The sequence below is a fragment of the Trichechus manatus genome, unplaced genomic scaffold (genome assembly GCF_000243295.1).
Source record: "Trichechus manatus latirostris isolate Lorelei unplaced genomic scaffold, TriManLat1.0 scaffold00021, whole genome shotgun sequence".
NCBI lineage: Eukaryota > Metazoa > Chordata > Mammalia > Sirenia > Trichechidae > Trichechus > Trichechus manatus.
In genome coordinates, this window is record NW_004443957.1 from 12,293,681 (window position 1) to 12,316,640 (window position 22,960).

At 44.5% G+C, this 22,960-nt stretch overlaps 1 protein-coding gene and 1 non-coding gene across 3 annotated transcripts in view; one reads left to right on the forward strand and one right to left on the reverse strand.

The window, feature by feature from the left end:
• Window positions 1–14,440, reverse strand: part of TNR (tenascin R) — a 497,374-nt gene extending 482,934 nt beyond the window's left edge. For both annotated transcript variants that reach the window (XM_023728058.1, XM_004372844.1), the window contains exon 1: window positions 14,043–14,440. The gene's annotated coding sequence lies outside the window, so the exon portion shown is untranslated. The remainder of the gene's footprint in view (window positions 1–14,042) is intronic.
• On the forward strand, window positions 5,880–5,950 carry TRNAG-UCC (transfer RNA glycine (anticodon UCC)). Its single transcript has one exon. It is a non-coding gene; the product is annotated as a tRNA-Gly (tRNA).
• Window positions 14,441–22,960: the final 8,520 nt, after the last annotated feature.

Below are 22,960 nucleotides of genomic sequence, written 5' to 3' on the forward strand. Positions count from 1 at the left end.
CAGAGCAGAACTGCCCCACAGGGTTTCCAAGGCTGTAATCTTTACAAAAGCAGACTGCCACATCTTTCTCCCGAGGAGCAGCTGGTGGGTTCAAACTGCCGACCTTTCGGTTAGCAGCCAAGCATTTAATCACTGTGCCACCAGGACTCCTTTTCTTGTAAAGATTTCAGCCTTGGAAACTCTATGGGGCAGTTCTACTCTGTCCATAGGGTGGCTATGAGTCGGAATCAACTTGATGGCATTGGTGTGTATATATATATATATATATTCAGAACAAAATAGTGCCTGATACAGTGCCATCTTCACCATCACTGACTCCATTGTTCTGGCTATTGTGTAAATTATCTCATTGATCCATCTCATTTAGGGTATCGTGGATTGACTTGTGTCCCCCAAAAATATATGTATTAATTTGGCTAGGCCATGATTCCCAGTATTGTGTGATTGTCCACCATTTTGTCATCTGATGTGAATTTCCTATGTGTTGTAAATCCTATAACTATGATGTTGATGAGACGGGACTAGCAGCAATTATGTTAATGAGGCAGGACTATTCTACAGGATTGGATTGTGTCTTGAGCCAATCTCTTTTGAAATATGAAAGACAAAAGTGAGCAAAGAGGCAGAGGGACCTCATACTACCAAGATACAAGAGCCAGGAGAATAGCCTGTCCTTTGGACCTAGGGTCTCTGTGTTGAGAAGCTTCTAGTCCAGGGGAAGATTGATGACAAGGACCTTCCTCCAGAGCCGACTGAGAGAGAAAGCCTTCCCTGGAGCTAATGCCTTGAATTTGGACTTCTAGCCTACTAGACTGTGAGAGAATAAACTTCTGTTTGTCGAAGCCATCCACTTGTGGTATTTCTGTTACAGCGGCACTAAATAACTAAGACATAGGGTTTCCCTCATTTAGGAAAAGGAGGCTCAGAGACGCTAAGTGACTTCGCCAAGGGAGCACTACTAGGAGAGGCAGAATGCAAGCTCTGGTCCATCCACGTGTTCTTTCCCCCTCACTCTGTTCTCCTTGCTGTCACCTCACCCAGGACAAAGAGTCATCTTCCCCAGATGGCCCCACTCAGCATGATGCAAGAACTAAACACTAGTCTCTAAGCAAGCCTGCAGTGGGTACTCAGGCCTTGCCTGCCCTCGTGCTTCTATTCTGGGATAAGCCTACCTCCTGGCTGGTTTGCTGTTGTGTCTGGCACGTTGTGGGTGGCTCCAAGCGCTGAACAGCCCACCCACTCCTTTCGCTCCATCTCTGATTACAGAGCAGGAATATGCTTGTCTGTCACTGAGCTGCCCTCTCCCCCAGCCAACACTACCTGCCTCCCCTTTGATCTTCCCCTGGTCCTGGCTGCTGCTGGTTTTCGATTTATAGACTCATAGCTGTACAAGAAACCTCAACAGGAACAAATTGGGCTACACTGCATCTGCCTTCCATATTCCCGCCCAGCTGGACCAATCATTTGAGAATCCATTACAGGAATTTCATTTTGCCTGATGGCAGATAAGAGTTAAAAGAAGTGGCCCACAAGTTGAGTGGTAGTTACAACTGTGGCCCAGATAATCCTCGAAATGGATAAGCCACAAAGCGAATGAGGCTTTTGTGGATAGGTGAGAAACTGACACCTTGTGAGATTGGCCGAAGGCAAGCGCATTTAAGAAAACTCACTTTCTTTACAACCGGATTCTTTTCTCATCTTAAAAGAGTTTAGGTGAGGCTTTGTTGAAAAAAATAGGAATGATTCCCTTAAGGAGAGAGAGGGGAAAAGTGACAGCACTGAGCCTCTGAGTGATATTATGACTGCCATGGTCTCATTTTTATACCTACTTTTGTGATTCAAACCAAGCTTATGAGGACTATGATTCTGCAGTGTTTGGCGTCACTCTCTGGCAATGGGGAACCCGGAAAGTTTCTGAGCGATGCTCAGAGGCAGATTAGTATTTCACTGCATAGAGTCCCTGGGTTCAAATCCTGCCTCTGCCATTTACTGTATGTCTTCAGACAATTTAGGTAATCTCTCTGTGCCTTAGTTTTCTCATCTGTAAAATGGGGATCATAATAGCACCTCCCTCCAAAGCTGGTTGTATAGCTTAAATTAGTTTCTTATGTGTGAAGTACTTAGATCATTGCCTAGCAATAGTTTTTATCGTGTTGGTGTTTGCTATTGTTATGTTAGTGAAAAACAGATGAGCTATTTTTTGGATCCATCTGGTGATTTATGAACATAGGAGATTCTAAAGATCCTTGAAGCTGGCTCAGGTTAAAGGGGCAGAGGCCAGAGGTTTCTAGAGGGTTTAATGCAGCTCTCAGGTAGTCACTCCCCACAGTTCCTATCTCATCACTGGCAGGGTCTGGTCAGGGGGTTGCTGAGCTTGGCTCTGAAGTGAGATACAGAACTTCAGAAATGGAAGCTCTTTTCCTTTTCTAGCAGCCTTTAACCACTGGTGAATAATCCCTTTAGCAACATTTGGCCCAAAGAGCTTAAAAAGGAAAGGGCAAAGCGTTTCAGGGAGCAGGAGCCCTGTCTCCTTCACAGGTTTCCCACTATCCCAATGTCAGGTGAAATCTCTTGGCCCCTCTGTCAAATGTGGTTGCCAGAGGCCCACAGGACCCAGCCGCCAGAGCGTGAAAGCGACGGAATGAAAAGTGTGCGGGGAGAGGTCTGCATTGCTCACTGGTCTCTTCAGCCTCCAGCCACAAAGAAGAGGTGCAGCCGGGACACTGGGCAAGACCCCTGTTGGTTGGGAGTGGAGACGTGCCAGGGAAGCCACAGCAGGCCCTCTCTGGTGGCTTTATTACCTTTCCCTCCCTTCAGCACCGGAGAGAATCCAGTCTCCAAGGATGGCTGCCTGAGCCTTTCACTCTCACTAAATGAAGCTGATAAATACAAATGAAAAAAGGGGTGGGGTGGGGGAGGGGATGGCACACTCTTACTTTGCATTTTAATAACTCTTGTGCTATGCCTCAGACCATTTTTAATAAGAGATTGACTGATGATAGTGGTGTCCCTTCCCGACCCCCCCACTTAGTATCTATCGGGTCCAGATCAGCAGCATACCATCCTCTCTTCCAGAACATTCCACATGGCTCTTCCTTAGGGCAGAGGGTGACCCAGGAATGAAACCCATACCTCTGACATGATTTGCTGACCTCTGGAGGGTGAAGTCTAGAAGGCCATCCCTAGTTACCCAAAGACATACGCCCAGGGACACTGCCTTAGGTGGATTGACTTGCTACCTCTGATCGTCCCAGGGAGCCAGTTAGGATGGTGCAGACATGCCCCCATACCCCAGGGCAATTCCACGGAGATAAGAGCTATCTTATTTTGTTAGCCAGCCTTCCCCTGAGCTGCTGCTGCTCAGTTCTGGCCCAGATGACTTTGCAGTTCTTAGGAGAGCTGGCGCCAAGATATGAAGAGGGTAAGGTTCAAGTCCACTGCTTGTCTCCCGAATGCACTTGCTTCTGCAGTCAGTCTCAGGCCACACAGAGACCCCTCCAGGCTTTGGGGACTATATATCAAAGGCAGCCATTTGATCCCTGACCTCCACCCCCAACATACACCCCTTCTGCCATAGATATTTCCATCAAGGGAGAACTATATTGCTTAACGACTCTCTGTGTGCTGAGAGGTATTAGGAGCTTTCATGTAGAAAATGACATCTCATTTAACCCAGTCAGCAATTCTGAAATGTTGGAACTACAGGGAAATTGAGGCTCAGAGAAGTTAAGTGACCTCTTCAAGGCCACACACCTAGTAATGGGCAAAGCCAGGATGCAAACTCTTGTACAGCAGGGTTTCACCAAGTATTTCTTGCGTGCCCAGCACGGGCAGTAAAACCAGTTGCTGTTGAGTCAGTTCTGATTCATGGCAACACCATGTGTGCAGAGTGGAACTGTGCTCCACAGGGTTTTCAATGGCTGCTCTTTCAGTAGTAGATTGCCAGGCCTTTCTTCCATGGCACCTCTAGATGGACTTAGACCTCCAACCTTTTGGTTAGCAGCCAAGCATGTGAACTGCACCACCCAGAAAGTGGCAGAGCCAGGATTCAAACCCTGGTTTGAAAAGGTTTCACTGAGTATTTCTTGCCTGCCCAGCATGGGCAGTAGGGGGATGCAAGTGAGAAGAGACGCATAGGCTGGGGTCCGGTCAACCTAGGCTTTGCATTGCATTGCCGATATCCCATCTGGATCTCTGAGGAGCAGAACCGTGGCAGCTTCCGAGGCAGATGAAAAGCCACCCTTCCCCAAACTGTTTTCTTTAAAGCCAGACTCCTGAGTGTTTGAAGCCGCTTGACTTTGGCAGTGCCTTTTCCTTTTTCTCTTTCTCCTTGCTGCTTTTAAACAGCCCTCAGAGATAAGAGGAGCGCATCATTGCTGGATGCCTCACTTGCAGATGCTCGGAAGACCTTCTGCCTCTCCCACCCCCGTGGGGCTAGTGCCAAGGCTGTGCAGCTGGGCGGCTTGCGTGTGTGGGGGCACGCGGGCACAGCGCTGCTCTCGGTGGGAGAAAGGCACAAAGCCTCCAATTGATCTGCACCTGAAGTATAGATACAGATTGAGTCTTTTGCTTTGATAGTGAGTCTCACCAGCATTAAACTTCATTTATGTCTCTATAAATATACACAGCTTTGAACGGGAGGCTTTATGGCTGCGTTTGTAAATTCCATCTATCTGTGACCCAGACGAGTTGCTGTGAGAAGACTGCCCTTTCATAGCCCACCTTGGCCTCTGCCCTCTTCAACATCACCGTTTATGGGGTCCTCTTTGGTATTCAGGACCCTGTCCCTTCTGCCCAGCCAGCCACCCTTGCCTTCCCACACCGGAGCAGACATGGGCTCCCTGGCCTGGTGCTGCCCAGTCCTCTTCTCTGTGTGCCCTCTCACCTCTGCTCACAGCTGGCCAGGCTGTGGGAAGAGCACGGAGGGAGCACAGGGCTGTCACCTGATTTCCTCTCCACCCCTGTCCCTTGGCCCTGGCGCCACTGCTGACCTTGGTATTGCCGTGCTCACAGGAGACATCAGAAGGCACTTAAACAGGATAGGCTGGCAAAACCTGACTTATTACAGTATATGTTTTACAGAGATACATTTAGATAAACAGAACATCCACACAAACGCCAACACTCAGTGGCTACGGGGTTTACAATACTTCCTGAGGCATGCAGCAGCTTTCCCCTGATGTACTTGCGGAGATAAATTCAAGGTAATCTATATAAACTCAAGTCTTCGAAATTGCACGCCATCAAAAAATTCAAACAATTACTCTAACCCAGCCGGGAGATGGCTGTTAGATGTTCTTCTTATGGAAAACATAATTATAAAGGAAGGAAAAATGTTTCATAAATAAAACTCAGAATAGCAGACAAACCTGGAGGGAGGGGAAGGTGAGAGAAAAGGAATCCAAATGTTCATAGTCCTCAGTCGAGTGTGGCATTGGGCTCAAAAACCCAGTGTTTCCTTAAGGCTCAAATTAATTTCAGTCTGGTACAATTTCTAAGTAATTAATTGGCAAGAGGCATCTTTCAGATATTTTTAAACATCAGCCTGTCAGGCTTTGGGTGCTAAAGGAGTAGAAGGAAAAATAGCCAAACACATGCTCCTAAAATTAAGGCGATGTAAAACAAGGGCCAGCCCAGCCCGTTAGTACCTAAGGAGAATATAAAATCCAGGTCAGCCCAGATAATTGTTTGCTTGTTAAAATGCCAAGTACCCCAGGCTGCGCCTAGTCCCCAGGCCATGTTAAATACCAAGGGATATAGGTCCATCCAGGTTCAACAATCACTCATAGAGGACATGTGCCTGGCCAGGCACTGTCCTAGGCACTTTGAACTTGTGCCTCATTTAATTCTCACAAGAACCCGCTGAAGAAGACATGGATGCATTGGTGGTTCAGTGGTAGAATTCTTGCTTTCCATGCGGGAGACATGGGTTCGATTCCCAGCCAATGCACCTCATGGGCAGTCACCCCCTGTCTGTCAGTGGAGGTTTGTAGGTTGCTAGGATGTTGAACGGGTTTCAGCAAAGCTTCCAGACTGAGATGGATTAGTAAGAAAGGCCTGAAGATCTACTTCCAAAAATCAGCCAGTAAAAACCCTATGGATCACAACCATCTGATACCATTATGCATGAGGTCGCCATGATCAGGGGCCTACTCAACAGCAGTTACCAACAACAAGGAAGACGTGATGATCTCTATAGGCTTTTTTGAGGGGGTGAGGTGGGGAGGCTGCTGCCAAAGAACCTCAGATTAAGACAGGCTGAGTAATTGCCCAAGGTCACAGGGTCAGTAAAGGGTGGAGCAGGAATTTGAAACCAAAGTTTTCTGGCAGCAAACCTCTAGGTCTTGCTTCTTTTTTTTTTTTTTTTAATTGTTTGGATTTTTAATTTTTGTCTTTTACAGCTGAATCTAATTCTAATTTACATTCTATGGCCAGAGAAGACTTTAAACAAGAAGAATTAGTTTTGGTAAATTAACACAAGGAAAAATGATCAATCATCCTCCTAGAATTAAAGCCACACAAATAAAAAGCATGAGATGCCATTCGTCTGTGAAACGATTTGAAAAAAAACATAAAGAAAAGTTAATAAAACTCAATGATGATAATGTTTCAGGGAAATAGGAAGGCTGATGACAGTATTATATACTGGTACAACTCTTCCAGAGTTGGTCACTGGCCACTTAGATCACTTGCCTTAAATATGTTAATATACCAAGTGATTTAATTCTTAAAAAACTGCAAAACGTATCACAGGAATGAACTCAAAAGCATAAATCTATAAAGATGATCAGAGCAGAGTTATTTCAGCAGCAGAAAACTGAAATTGTCTAAACATGGTATTATAAGGTAATAGTAAATGATGACATATTAATTTGATGGAGAAAATCCATTTAAAATAATGATAAACACCATGAAATAACTTAGAAATATACTTGTAAAATCATTAAAAAAAAAAAAACCCTCCAGGAAACTACATAAACATTAAGATAGTAGTTGTCAAATTCTGACTATTTGTCCAACCCTAAGTCTTTAATCCATTCCAAGTCAGCCACTCTAGGTCTTGCTTCTTGTTATCTTAGTCCCATGTGTTCTGTGTATGTGTTGCCCAGGCAGGAAGGGTGTGGCCAAGACACAAGCCAGCAGAGAGCAGTGAAAGAAGTTGGGCTCTGTATCAGACAGATTGGGTTCAAAGCCAGCCCTGCCACTTTCTAGCTGTGTGACCTTGGGAAAACTACTGAACCTCTCTGAGCCTCTCAGGAAGCTTGTTTTCCTTATTAGTGTGTTCTCTCCTCTGCGATCCTCATGGGGACTATTTCAACTTAATTAAGTGCCTTGACCAGGGTCTCCCTTTCTCACTCAGCTGAAGAGGAGGTTTTCCTTGCCAAGTCTCCTTCTAAGTTAATCCTTCTAAGGATTAAGTAGGAGAAAGTATGTAAAACACCTAGCACAGCGCCTTTCACACAGCAATGGCCAATAATATGTGAGCTACTTTTACCTATTTTTGTGAGATCATGTGGGATACTATATTGCAGAGCTTGGTATAGTGCCTGGCACACAGTGAACACTCCATAAATAATAGCTGTTTTTATTTTTATGGAAAGAGGGAAACAAGGGTGGGAACTCTTGTATTTAGGTTGAGCAGAACCAACAGCAAATCAGAAAGCCTTTATTGGGCCCTACTGTGTACCAGGTGCTGTGCTGTGCTTCCCAGCCCTTGTCGAATCTAGGCAAAGAGGCAAGATGTTTTCACATATACAGATTAGCAATGATCCAAGATGTAAAAATCCTGTAAAGATGCTTGAAATGAATCACAGGGGAGCCCTCATTAACTGCCAAACATTGATAAAAGCAATATAAATGTTATGGTTGGAGTTGTGTGTCCCCAAAATATGTGTAAACTTGGCTAGGCCATGATACCCAGCATTATGATATGATTGTCCACCATTTTGTCATCTGATGTGATTTTCTTAAGTGTTATAAATCCTACCTCTATGATGTTAATGAGGCAGGATTACAGGCAGTTATGTTAATGAGGCAGGACTCAATCTACAAGATTAAGTTTTGTCTTAAACCAATCTCTTTTGAGATACATAAGAGAAAAGTGAGCAGAGAGACAGGGGGACCTCATACCACCAAGAAAGCTTCACTGGGAGCAGAGCGCATTCTTTGCACCTGGGGTTCCTGCTCAGAGAAGCTCTTAGACCAGAGAAAGATTGATGACAAGGACCTTCCTCCAGCGCCAACAGAAAGAGAAAGCCTTCCCCTGGACCTGGTGTCCTGAATTCGGACTTCTAGCCTACTAGACTGTGAGAGAATAAACTTCTGTTTGTTAAAGCCATCCACTTGTGTATTTCTGTTATAGCAGCATTAGATGACTCAGACAGTAAGCAAGTAGTCAATGGCACGGGCTTTGAACCTGGGTTTGAGTCCCTGCTCTACCACTTCTTAGCTGTAAAAAGTTGAGCAAATCACTTACTATCACTATGTCTCAATTTCCTTATCTGTAAAATGAGGGTAACAGTATAAGTCATAATGTTTGTAAGCCACTAAATGATATAAAGTATTTAAAGTGCTCATTAATAGTAATAACATTCATTGCAGCACTATTCACAATAGCCAGAAGGTGCAAACAACCGAAATGTCCATCAAGAGATGAATGGATAAACAAAATGTGGTATATACACACGATGGAATACTACTCAGTCATAAAGAGAAATGAAGTTCTATTGTATGCCACAACATGAATGAACCTTGAAAATATTATGCAGAGCAAAGTAAGTCAGTTGCAAAAGGACAAATACTGTATGATCTCACTTACATGAAATAAACAAATAGATAGAAACCAAAAATTATTAGTGTGGTTACCAATGGTGGGAGGAAGGCGAAAAGGGGAAGTTTTTGCTTAGGGGGTACTGAGTTTATGCTAATTAATGGTGGTGGAATAATTTGGGAAAGGAAAGAGAGAATGGTTGCACAGCTTGAAGAATGTAATCAATGTCACTAAATTATACATGTAGAATTTGTTGAATTGGTATGTTTTGTTGTGTATATTTTCACCACAATAAAAAAAATAGTAATGACAGTGAATATTGACTAAGGGTGTTCTCTGTGCTAAGTACTTGACTAAAGTACATTGTAGGCACTCTGTAAAGTTTGGCTGGTATTATCATTAGCAATAGAAAGATCCAAGCTACCAGGGCCCAGCAATGTGAATTTTTAGGTGGACTACGATAAAAAACCACCAGCACAGATCTTCAGTCCTTGGGGAGTACTAGACAAATAGAGATGTTGCTAAGCCATCCTGGGTTGATACAGTTCTGGGATCAATATTCTAACCTTTTCCCCTCTGTCTTTCATACTATATAGTATGATGAGGACACATTCAGATTAAAAGAACCACAAATTCCTCCTGGGTCCTGATAATAATCTTTTGTTGAGTCATCCACAGCCAGAGCATAAGGTGTTATAACAGGGGTCAATGGAGATGAGCTTCTGCTCTAAGGACAGGGGTCTCTAGTAGATCAGGGCTGGGCTCCTTCAGAAAACTTTGTAATGAGTCTGTTTGCTCATTTACACTTGACCCCAGAACACCTTTCCTCATTATGGAGACATAAGCCAGGAAATACCCAGGGATGTGCCAACAAGGATAGAACTACACCTCTCCCTGGCTGCTTGCACCTCTCTGGGACAAGATTGGGGCACTTCAATGGGGCCTAAGTACAGAAGAAAGATCCAACTCATTTTTGATGGGGTGGGAAGCTAGTCAACCACATAAATCACCCTCTATTTGCCTCCAGGAAGCCACCTGCTTGGTCTTCATAGGAAAAGGGGATGATTTCAGCTCAAGTGAGTGCCATAACCAGAGAATCTTCCTTTCCCACTCTGTCGGAGAGTAAAACAGAGGAAACTGGCCAGAATTAACGGAAGAGAAGAGAAGAGGGTAAGGCTTCTCAAATTTCTTTTACCAACTGACATATCAGTTATTTACTGTGTTCAAAATGCATGAATACAGTTCTAGTCCAAAGTCGTGTTCTAAGGTAAAGATGCTGTGATTCTCATATACAGTTTAACATAGCTTTTAAAACACAATTCCCTCTTCCCCACTGGCCTTGCTCTTAAGAGGATGAAATTCCAGTCAGGCAGCGAATGTCTTCATTATTGGCACATCCCATAATCAAGATGAGGTAAGCTGTGTCTCTTCACTTCTCCCAAGTCATCTACAGGAATTGGCTTTGTGGAGATCGATCAATTTTTTCATTTCTGCACAAATGTCTCCCTAAACTTCAGGGAATCCTCACCATGATGTGAGGTCTGACTGTGTGTGTGTATATACAAACACACACACACATATATTTTCCCACAAAGTTATCAAAATCTTCTGATACCTCCACAGCTTTTTAAAGACAAAATAGAATACTCTTAACCCTGGCCCACAACCCAGGGATGGGAGTAGGGTGAATGGACACATCCCTAGATAGAGCTATGCTGGTACATGGGTCTCTACAAAGTGGCCTCCGGTTCTAAACCCACTCTTAAATAAAGAGTATCAGAAACCTCTTCAGCCATGACCTTTGTGGATGAAGCTGAATTGGCATAAGCACTATCACGGTGAACACTCCTCTCTTTTTCCCTAATAAGCTCACACGGGTGCTCCTTCCTCGGCTTACCCTCCCAGAGCCCAGACGGAGTGACTCATGACCAGCCACCTGAATGCTAAATTTCAAGTTTTTATAGAAACTTTAGCATCATCTCTATGCACTCTACCATCAAGTAGCTCACGCTACTCAGAAGCAGGTGCCCACAGGGGCTTCTGTGGTTCCTGTTTGAACTTGTTTATTGGTCTCCACACACAAGATTGAAATAGCCACTTGGGTTTTCAACACCAAGACCATAAACTGGGGAGCAGAATGTATCTCTCCCCCACCATCTCTGCCACTCATCCAGTAGACTTAGAAATTAGATATATTCTCTTAAAAGTCTAGGGTCTACATGACACATCTATTAAGTGCAAAATGTAGCAGTAGAAGCTATGGTGACAGAAAACAAAAAATGATGGGGTTAGAGGAGGAGAAGATTGATTGGAAAGATGCAGAAGGGAACTTTGTATATTTTGTTTAGAGTAGTTAGATGGATATACACAATACTAAAAACGTACTAATCCGAATACTTAAGATCAGTGCATTTAATTATATGCAAATTATACCTCAATTAAAAAAAAAAAAAGGTAACAGTAGCCCTCTCCGGGTAAAAGACGGCAGCATATGGCTGCAGGGAATAGGGCAGGACACCAACCTTCTTCTTCCCTCCACTTTTCCCCACAATTTCTCATAACCCCAGATCTCAGAAGCAGCTCAGCAACCCACTCTGCTGAGTGAAAGAAGGCTGGCTCTGGGAACACCATGGCTTTCTCTCCAGAATGCTGGCCAGGTGTGACGGGCATAGCTACCAGGGGAAAGGAGGTTTTGCCTATGGGGTGAGGTTTGTGTTCAGTCTTCCTATCCTCTCCTAGGGTTTCTGTAGGTGCTCAGAGCCAAGCCCTTCTCCTGCTCCTTAGCTATCCTCCCCACATTCAGAGCCACAGAGGACTCATTGAAGGAGGTCCCAGAGAAGGCTCATAGGAAAAAAAAATCTTCAAACCCCTACAACCAAGACATCCATGGCAATGTGCCCAGGAAGGTGCCTTCAACTGGGATTTCTGGGGGCAAGGTAAGTATGGCAATCTGGTGCATGGCATCAGGTCAGCCTGGGGCCATCAGCCTGGAATTATCTCTTCACAGCAAGCCCAATAAAGCTTATCACCTGGATCCTGGCCATCTTCTTGGCTGAAAACTAAAGGTCAGGAGCACCTTGAGAATTCCTGGCCAATTCCCACTCTTTAGCAGGTAGAGACCATTGCTCTACACTGAGTTCACTAAAAGACTTTGGCTACAAGTCTGTTCACTGGGGAGCAATCTATCCCTGCTCTCTACTCATGAGTATTTCTGCATTTCACGGATGATGAGATGTTAGTAGACCAGAAGTTCTATTCCTGGTTTTGCTACCCTCTAGCCTAGCCTTATAAACGCCCATGTCTCTTCATTTATAAAATGGGCCCAATAATGTCACTGAACACTCCTTTCAGAGAGAATTTAAGGGCATTAATGAGGTAATGACCACTAAGTACAGTGACTTCAGTAATAAATGGTGGCTTTAAACAGGGTCCGCTGCAAGGCAATGTACTTTTTTAAAACCTCCAGGGACATGTCATGCAGAAATCCATTCACTCATTCGTTCAAAGTGGGGGAAATCAAGGACAGGAGGAGTTGAGAGAATTGAAATGTGACTGAGTCAATGTTGGCTTCTGACACTCCGCATATGACTATTTTAATCTGTTTTTCCTACCATTACAACCTCTAACTTCACTCTTCTCCTCGCTGCACTCTCCCTACTTCCTGCCATTCAAGGGAGATGCTGAGGTTTCAGGATCCAATGCCAAGCACAGTAAAATAAATAGTAGTACCATTTTATGCAGGGCTATGTTTCTCATCTGGAAGGCTCCCCAACCACAGGCAGAGAGTATTTTGTTCAGTTTGGAGGAGGGGCACTGGGTGCTGAATTAAAAGCACAGCAGAGTCTCAACCCTAGGCTTGGTTGGGAACTGGAAAGAGTGACCCCTTTGACTCTCTCCTGCCTCAACCTACTTGAAGAAAGTGGCCAGAACCTTAAATAGTTTGGTGCCAAGGTGAGGCAAGGCTTACTCTAACGAGAAGCCCCATGTCTTTAAAGTCCCCCATGGGATGCTGGCTCCATGGAGAATAGGGTGATTGAGGGAAGTCCACAACATCACTTGCTGGACGGCCCCACCCAAGTAGATGTGATCAGGAGAGAGGTAGGCAAATAACGTCTCCAAGGCAAAACCAAGGCAGGTGAGGGTTAAGTGATCGAACATACTTCAGCGAGGCAGGAAGCAGGGGAGATCAAGCAGTACCTTTCAAAAAGCAGTAGCAGTGAAGTGCGAAGTGGTGATGAGCACCTGTTTGTGGAGCCTCTCAGTGCTCGAGGACGGACGACATAGGACTGCTTCAAGCCCTCATGACTCAGGGACCAGTCTACGCTCATTTCTGCTTCTCTAGACATGTGGAGTCAAACCTTTCTCCTAGGCTGACTTTCACTGGTAGATGCCCCAGAAAGCAGGGCAGAAAAGACTTTGTTCTCTTTCCAACCAAACCACACATAAGCAAGGATGACAGGAAAGTGGAGGCACCTCCTGCCTCCTTGCAAATGTGGTACAACCCACATATGCCAACCCCTACTGGCACTTTCTTACCATCATGAAGTCAGAAGGACCTCAGCCCCCAAACCACCCCAGCCTGTTGCTCACCTGTTGCACCTGCACACTTGCCACGAATTCACACCAAGAGAGAAAGTAAAAGGTCAGATTGGGCTCTCTCCACAGCAAGAACCCAGAGAATCTTGAGGAAATTGACGTTATCAAAGCTACCTCTTCCAAGCTGTCTCAGAGGAGCATAACTTTTAAGTCTATCTCCATTACCAACCGCCAGGCTTCCTGTCCAACACTTTCCCAATCCCGTATGGCTTGCGGGGAAAGAGTTAAAGAAGGTGCACTACTAATTCCCCAAATCCTCCCTCTTATCTACATACAAAAAAAATAAAAAAGCCCTACACGGAGAATTGGAGAAGCACAGGAGAAGCACAGAACCCTCTGGCAATTTAGCTCAGACCTCACCTGTCTTATGCAACAGTACACACACACACACACACACACACACACACACACACACACACGCATACACACACACACACACCCGTAAGGCCAGAGTCCACATCCACCTTCAATTCCATAAGCATAGTTTTCTTTTGCTCCTGTCTTTCCCCTACGCAGAACCCTGCTCAACTGGCAGTAGAGAGATAGATGTAACCTTAGTGCCAAACGCCTTGCAGGAACACACAGACACGCAGGAACCGAAATGCGTCTCATTGCTCTCCGTGGTGCTGAAATCACGCTAGCGAGCAAATCCAAGGAGCAAGTGCGCTGGACTTACCCGGGTTGGGGGTGGGCGGCAGGGGAGCGAGAGGAGCTTCCTGCGAAGAGAATTCTCTTCTCTTGGGGCTGGAGCCAGCTGATGCGCTCACCTAGAGAAACCACCTCTCTCCTTTCTCTTCCGTTCCTCCTTTCCTGGGAGAAGAGAGGAGGCTCCAGCAAAGAAATGAAACCCAAGCTGTCAGGGCTAGGAGTGGAAGGAGAAAGAGGAGGTAACCATAATAAGAGCAAAAAGTCAGGTGGCTTTACTCCACTAGTGGTAATTCCTTGGGTCAGGGAGGACCCCTCTTCTCTTACTCTCTCTGTGTCTGCCCCTCTTTCTCCGTCTCTGCGTGTTAAGCCAACAGCCCTAGCACAGTCAGTTCCTGCCTCTGACGTGAAGGAGAGGAGGAAGCCTGGGACTGCTTTGCTGTCTCTCTCACGCGCTCTCTTTTCCCCTCTTGCTGAAATTTCAGCAGCATTATTTTTTTTAAGCCTCCCATTTTTTCCATCCCCCTACAAGCAGCCCCCTAGTGGACAGAAGAGAAAAGTATCCTGAATCCTCTTGAACAGTCCAGTCTCAGGCACAGGAGCACACCCACACCCGTGAAATCTTGGGGGCTGCCTCCACACAGCCATGTCCCCTGAAGAGAACAGACTTTCCTCTGGGCAGCCCAGATAGGAAGAGAGAGAAATGGGGAGGAAGAGGGAGAGGAGGGGAACTTTTGCAGATTCTTTGCCCAAGAGTTACAAGAGAAATAAAGGGTGGAATGGGATGTGGGGAGTAGTTAAGGAAAGGTCAGTTGTGGGGTTTTCAAATGGTTTAAGGTCCTGGATCAGCAGAGACACACCTTTCAGAGTCAGGGTCTCAGCCAGGTGAGGTATGTCTATACCCAGGACAACTCAGGAATGAGAGTGTTTAAAAAGACAGGGGATACAGGGAACTGTATCCAGCTGACACCCCATCCAGCTCCTTAATACGGTTTTTTGAAAACTGGTAAGAAAAATATCTGGGAATTCCTGGCCTAAAATTATCTCAGCAATAAGACAGAGTGATCTCGCTGAGCATTCATGAAGAGCCTTGGCAGAGAAGGAGCCGTCGAGGGTCACTGCTCATAAGGCTCCTAGGCATGTCATACACCCTTTCTCAAATGTACAGTTGCACAGCCTCCTGGCAAGAGTCAGTCCTAGTATTCGCATCTACAAGGTTGAGTTCTAGTTTCAGACTGCCTCTCACTTACTGAATCTTTTGCTTCTTTATGGTTCAATTTCACTGTTTGTAAAATGTGGATAATGCTGCCCCCCTCCCCAACGGAATGGGAATGCTGAAGGATTGGAATGATATAGAGACATAGAACCTCAGGGTTGGCAGGGAATTTAAAGGTAATCTTGTCCAAATACCCTTCTTATGTTTGACTGACCCCCGGAAAATAATAATAGCTAACATTTATATCATATTTACCAGGTATCAGGCACTGCCATAAGCCCTTACATGTATTTGTTCATTTAATCCATACAGTAACCCTACAATACAAATGCTATTATTGCCCTTTTATAGACCAGGAAACTAAGGCACAGAAAGATGAAGTAACTTGCCCAAGATCACATAGATAATAACAGAGATAGGGTTGGAACACAGGCTATCTGACCCTGGAACCTACTCTATTAACCACCACACACAATAAATATATGATTCTCAAATAAATTATAGAAGCAACATCATCTGAAAATAAATGGAAGATAGCATCATCATTATCATTGTTTTTTTATTAATGATAACGTGCCTAGATTGTTATGATAAATTTGTATGTGGCTGGGTTTTTAAAATAAAATATTTACAACTATGAGTGCCAAACAAACTGTGGAAATTGCTATTACTGATGAGGATCCTCTAAGAAAACTAATTCTCTTGGTGATTTGGGTAGTTTCACACATACAAAACAGGCTGTAAATTTCACGAAATTGGAAACTGTTGGGCTTTAACCTCAGTTCAGAAGACACATCACTCGATTGTTGTCCCTAAAGCAGATCATTGCCCAGTGCCCAACACAATGCTAGGACGGGGCCGGGAATGTTTTGAGCTGAATTGTTGCAATGTACTCAGTTAAAAAGTCATTTGGTGAGATGATGGCATTTTCTTCAGAATTCCAGAATTATGAATTCTTTACCTGATGTAGCTTACTTTTTTCCAGCTTTCTTTGGATCAGAAGTGAATGGGTAAGACAAAAGTGGGATGTAATCGTTAACAAATCATGGTCCCTGTCCTCATGGAGTTTCCAGTTCCTCAGAGAGAAAAGGGAAGAGCAAGAAAAAGACCATTCTAGTTCAGGGGGTAAGTGCTATGACATGGGCAAGTGCAATGTAATAAGTGAGCACGTAGAAGAAACTATTAGCCCATCTTTGAGGGGCAGAGGGCTTCCTGAGGAATGTGGCATCTAAGCTGAAGCCTGGAGAATGAGAAGTGATCTCAGTACAGAATGGGGGAGGAATTAAGCAGAAGGTGCAGCATGTACCAGTGTGGAACTTTGGAAGGGGGCATTGCCCTTTTCCATTTACAAATGCGGAAACTGAGGCTCAGAAAAGTTAGGTGACTTGCCCAAGATCACACAGCTACTAAGTGTATCCTAAATTAAACACACATCTATTTGACTCCAAACTTATCCTCATTGTGAAGTACCATGTTGTCTTCTCTCATTGCTTGGAAGTGCACACACAATTAAATAAGGTGTTTCAATAAATTTCATAGAGACACAGAAACTCAGAGTTCTATGTGTGCTAACTGGGTGCTGAAGTGGCCTCTACAAGGAATCTGGAAGTGTGATCCATTACTATTGGATGAGAAAGCCACAAGGAGGCACCCCTTAGTACTTTAAAAAAAAAAAAAGTTGATATTCAGAATGGCAGAATTATTTCTGGTGGATGTGAAATTACTAGAAGTATTGGGAAGTGAGGCCATTTCAGTGGTACAAAGACATTAGACACTTGTATTTGGAATGCGGGAGAATGTAGAAAGGGCTGTAAGAGAGGTTCAGGTTAAGTGCTGTGGGAGCCCAGAGGAGAGAGAAGTCCTTCTGCCTCGGAGGGATTGGAAGAGACTTCTTCACATGGGAAGTGGCCTTCTATCTGAACCTTAAAGAATGTGGGTTCAGGGGACAGGGCCCGGCCAAACCATCCTGTGTGCTATTATAGTCAGACATTTCATACATAGAAAACATAATATCTGAGTCATCTTGAAGACCAGTGGCACACTGACAGGGAGAAGAGAATGGAAGATCGTTGTAGGCAGAAGGATGTCAGACACTGGAAGAGGGACAGGTTGGGAGGGGTAGGGAAGAGCAAGGCTGATGGATGAATCTGAGTTTGTACATGTCAGGTTTTGGGAGATGCAAATATATATTCTAATGGAGATGTCTAGGCAGTGGCTAGAGTATGTCTCTGGAGCTCAAATTAGAGACCTGGAGTTGGCAAAATAGGTCTGGGGCCCATACACATGGACATGGTAGCTGCTGGATGAAGGCGAGAGAAAACTAAGACTGAGGACAGAATCCCAACCGTGTTTCCTTGATTCTGGATCAAGTCTTACACTTCTTTAGTTCTTGTGGCTAAGGTGCTTGACGCCTAGTACATAGCCACAAAATACTTGTCAATTGGTTCATAATAATAACCTAAATTATGTGTTAGTTAAAGATTATATTGGGACCGAATCAACTATTGGTTCCTCAGCTTCTGATCTATTCTCAGGGACATGGTCCCTCTGTCACATCTTCTGCTTGGAGGCTGACCCCTGGATTTTTGTTTTTTACTAGTACTCCAGTCCACAAGTATTATTTGTATTTGGTATTATGATTTGCTATTATCTCTTCATCCATGGTGCTAGACTAAATTTGAGCATCTCCTCAGGCACTCAGCTGTCTCCAGAGAATAAGGAGCAACTGTGGGGTGACATCCAAGGCAAATCTACACCATAGTCACTATTCCAGAAGGCCATGGGACCCAGCCTCTGGGCACAAGGAGTCAGGAGGTGTTGCTGTGGGTATTTTTTGACAGAACAGGGAAGGGGATCTAGAGTTCTACTTTGGAACTTGGAAATTTCAGAAAATCCAAGAGGAGCCCTCAATTCCCAGGCTAACCTTGGCCAACGTCATATCCCTGTTACAATGAGCACTGGCCAAAAACAGAAGGAAGTTTGTTATAAACACCAGATAAGACATGTGGTGGTTTCTGGGCTCTGGCCAAGGAAGAGAAAGGGAAAAGGAGAAGTGGGCAAGATCTAGCTTATTACTCACCACTCCAAGGCCCATCTTATCCAAGTAGCACTTCTGGAGCAAACCTTCTTATTTTCCAACTTGCCCCACCTACACAGTTTCTGACACTGCCCTCTGTGTCTTTCCAAGAGTCTGTGTTTACCTGACCACAGCAATGTAGAGTTATAAATAATTGACCTTTCCTCCTATGAGGATGTAATCCCCTTGAGGACGGACAGGGTTTGCCTTCAGGAAGCATCCTAGCAGTGACCTTGGGGCTCTTGCCACGTCTATTCCTGGACTAGTCGGTGACTAGATGGGCCCAGGAAAGAAAGTCAGGAGGGAGAGAGAGAGAGAGAGAGAGAGAGGAAAAAAAAAAAAAGAAATTTCTGAGCTTCCAACTAAGTTTTCTAGGCTGAGAAAGAGAGTGGAGATGGTAGAATAAAGGTCGTCCAGGCTGGAGACTCTATTTGAGAGGTAATTTTCCTTTTTCATCTTCCTCAGCCCAAATCTTTTCCCCACGGCAAAGGGGAGGGGGCAGGGCACCTCATGTGAATTTATCCCCACTGTGCAGAAAGCCCTGCTATAAACTGCCTACCTTGAGGTTTCACACCTAATTACAAGAGGCCATTCACTGTGACATTCTGTAGGTAGGGGCCCAGGAATATATTCTGTAGGTAAGGGCTCAGAATTGACATTCTGTAAGAAAGGGACCAGGAGTGACATTCTGTAGGTAAGGTGTCAGGAGTGACATTCTGTAGTAGGAGGCCAGGAGTGACATTCTTTAGGTAAGGTGTCAGGAGTGACAAGGAGTGACATTCTGTGGGTAGGCCACCAGGAGTTACATTTTGTAGGTAAGGGACCAGGAGTGACATTATCTAGGTAGAGGCCCAGAAGTGGCATTTTGTAGATAGGGTCCTGAGAGTGGTAGGCACAGCTATCCTGAAACAAACTGCTCTGCTAAAGCAATCAGCAGCTCAACGCCATCAGAAAGAGTCCCAGTACTGGGAGAGGGGTCAAGAGTGTTTGTGTAATTTCCCATAGTCTCCCATGGAGCCCTACACCCACTCCTTCTCCACAGTTCCTGAGTGCAAGTGGATAGGGTACCTGTACAGTGGCCAGGAGCTAACGCTTTCTCAGCAATTACTACGCAGATAATCAGGTGTCGAACATTCAGACGATCCTGAAGAAGCTGTACTGAGGATTCTCCAGATCTTACAAGTGAAGGATCCCGGTGCTACATGTTGTACCCAGGGCCCAGGGAGAAAGAGAAGAGATGAGAGCAGAAGATACCAACTGTCAGAGTTGCCTAATAGTGAGTACTTCCTAAAAGTGGTCCAACTCAGGAAGGACTGACACTCGTTAGGACTTTGTAGGGAGACTCAGGCATTAGTTGTGTAGTTGGATGACTTTCCATTCCCATCCAACTTGGATCATGTGAGATCGTGTTGACCTAATGGCTGAAGATTTGCTCAGAGAGGATAGTTCAAGATTTGGGGCTTATTTTGTGGGAGGTGGAGGGAGGAATTCCTAAAGATGACGTGAGGAAAATATAGTTCAAGTGCTTCCCCTCCCAAGTAGATAGAGAAGGCCCTGTCTCCTAAGGCCAGGGTCTGGCTTGAGTTCACTCCCAGCCTGATTCAGCAGGCACTGGTGACCTCATTGCACAATGGGGATGCTGTCTTGAAAGAGTTCTGCAGAGTCGGCTGGCTGCCACAGAGACAGGAAGGCTGCAGTTACAGACAGGAGCGGGATGGAAAGGAGGCCCCAAGATGGATAGCAGGAGACTAGAAAACAAACTGTGCTCTCTAAGTGGGGGCTTGTCTGAGCTGGAGAAGAGGGTAGACAGTTGGGCAGTTGGCTAGTTCCAAGGTCTCTTAACCCAATGAAAAGCCAGGAACTGCCAGATGTGTTAGTGGAGCAGGTTGGAAGGGACCGGTGGTGTTACATGCCATTGAGTAGGTTCCAACTCATGGCGACCCTATGGACAAGAGAACAAAAACACTGCACTGTCCTGTGCCATCCTCACAGTCGTTGCTGTTTGAGACTATTGTTGCAGCTACTGTGTCAATCCATTTTGTTGAGGGTCTTCCTCTTTTTCACTGACCCTCTACTTTACCATCCATGATGTCCTTCTCCAGGGACTGGTCCTTCCTAATGACATGTCCAAAGTACATGAGACGAAGTCTCACCATTCTTGCTTCTAAGGAGCATTCTGGCCGTACTTCTTCCAAGACAGATTTGTTTGTTCTTCTGGCAGTCCATGGTATATTGAATATTCTTCACCAACACCATAATTCAAATGCATAAATTCTTCTTCAGTCTTCCTTATGCATTGCCCAGCTTTTGCACGCATATGAAGCGATTAAAAATCCATGGCTTGGGTCAGGCATACCTTAGCCCTCAAAGTGACATCTTTTTTTTAACATTTTAAAGGGGCCTTTTGCAGAAGATTTGTGCAGTGTAAATCTTGACCGTTGCTTCCATGGGCGTTGATTGTGGATCCAAGTAAAATGAAATCCTTGACAATTTCAACCTTTTCTCTGTTTATTATTATGTTGCTTATTGGTCTAGTTGTGAAGATTTTTGTTTTCTCTATGTTGAGGTGTAATCCATACTGAAGGCTGTAGTCTTTGATCTTCATCAGTAAGTGCTTCAAGTCCTCTTCACTTTCAGCAAGCAAGGTGGTATCATCTGCATATTGCAGGTTGTTAATGAGTCTTCCTCCAATTCTGATGCCACACTCTTCTTCATATAGTCCAACTTCTCAGATTATTTGCTCAGCATACAGATTGAATAAGTGTGGTGAAAGAATATAACCCCGACACACACCTTTCTTGATTTTAAATCATGCAGTATTCCCTTGTTCTGTTCAAACGACTGCCTCTTGGTCTATGTACAGGTTCCATGTGAGCACAGTTAAGTGGTCTGAAATTTCTGTTCTTCCCAATTGTTATCCATAATTTGTTATGATCCACAGAGTCGAATGCCTTTTTCATAATCAATACAACATAGGTAAACATCTTTCTGGTATTCTCTGCTTTCAGCCAAGATCCATCAAACGTCAGCAATGATATCCTTCATTCCATGTCCTCTTCTGAATCTGGCTTGAATCTCTGGCAGTTCCCTGTCAATGAATTATCTTCCCTGTCGTTTTTTAATTTTCTTCAGCATAATTTTACATGCATGTGATATTAACGATATTGTCCGATAATTTCTGCGTTCTGATGAATCATCTTTCTTTGGGGCATGAATATGAATTTCTTCCAGTCAGTTGGCCAGGTAGCTGTCTTCCAAATTTCTTGGCATAGGTGAGTGAGCACCTCCAGCACTTCATCCGTTTGTTGAAACATCTCAATTGGTATTCCATCAATTCCTGGAGCCTTGTTTTTCACCAATGCCTTCAGTGCAGCTTGGACTTCTTCCTTCAGTACCATCAATTCTTTATCATATACTACCTCCTAAAATGGTTAAACGTCAACCAATTCTTTTTGATACAGTGACTTTGTATATTTCTTCCATCTTCTTTTGATGCTTTCTGCCTCGTTCAATCTTTTGCACATAGAATCCTTCAATATTGCAACTCGAGGCTTGAATTTTTTTCTTCAGTTCTTTCAGCTTGAGAAATGCTGAGCATGTTCTTCCCTTTTGGTTTTGTAACTCCAGGTCTTTGCTCATTGCTCCCAAATCTGTCTCCTACTCTGGTGCCACAAGACCGTAAATATCATTGTGTGAACTGTGGTAGTTAACACTTTCCCTGCTGAATATTCTCCACCACTAGTCCCTCTATCCTCCATTTTCTGAAACCAGAACCTTCCCATCCCCACACCAGGCACTAATCTGGACACTTGACCTAGGCCTGGCCAGCTGAAATTCCCCATTCCTCTACTCACTGTGATAGGTTAAGGGCTGGGCACATGTTCCAAGCAAGGCCAATTGGATCATCAAAAATTGGAAAAGTTATCTTTCTAGTGGGATTGCCAAATGGGAACCATGTAAGTCTAGAGCTGACCATAGCCATCTTCCCTGGACTGATGGAGGAATTCCATCTATTAAAAATAATGATGCAAATGCCCACAAGGAAACAGGGCAGAAGATGGGGTGTAAGGGGGCCCTAATAATGTCATTTAAGCCCCTAGATCCAGCCAGCCATGAACTCCCAGTTAGGTGAGCTGACAAACTCCCTTTCTGTTCAGCAACCAAAGTCCAGTGGTAAAGACAGGTGACCGTTAAGCATGAATTCGAGAACCTTAAAAGTTCTGTGATAACCATGTAGTGCCAGATAATATTTCTCAAGATCCATATTACCAACCAAAAATTTAAACATACTCCATAACTCAGCATGCTTCCATTAATGAAAATATACGATATAAAAAAAAATCAAAACAGAAAATAATTGGACCTTGAAAGGGTTAGGGATTAGTCACATGTGATTAAATCAGTTGGCCTGAAGTAAAACACATTACCTTCCATAATGTGGGTGGGCCTCATCCAATCAGTCGAAGATCTTAAGAGCACAAAGGGCGTTTCCCAAGGATGTGTTCTGCCTCCAGACTATAAATAGATATTTTGGCAGAACTCTCTTTTCACTCTTCTTGTCGCCTGACCTACAGATTTTGGGATGCAAGCCTGCAGGAGACTCCAGCCTTTCCAGCCTGTTGCCTGAACTACAGACTTCAGACTTGCCAACCCCCTA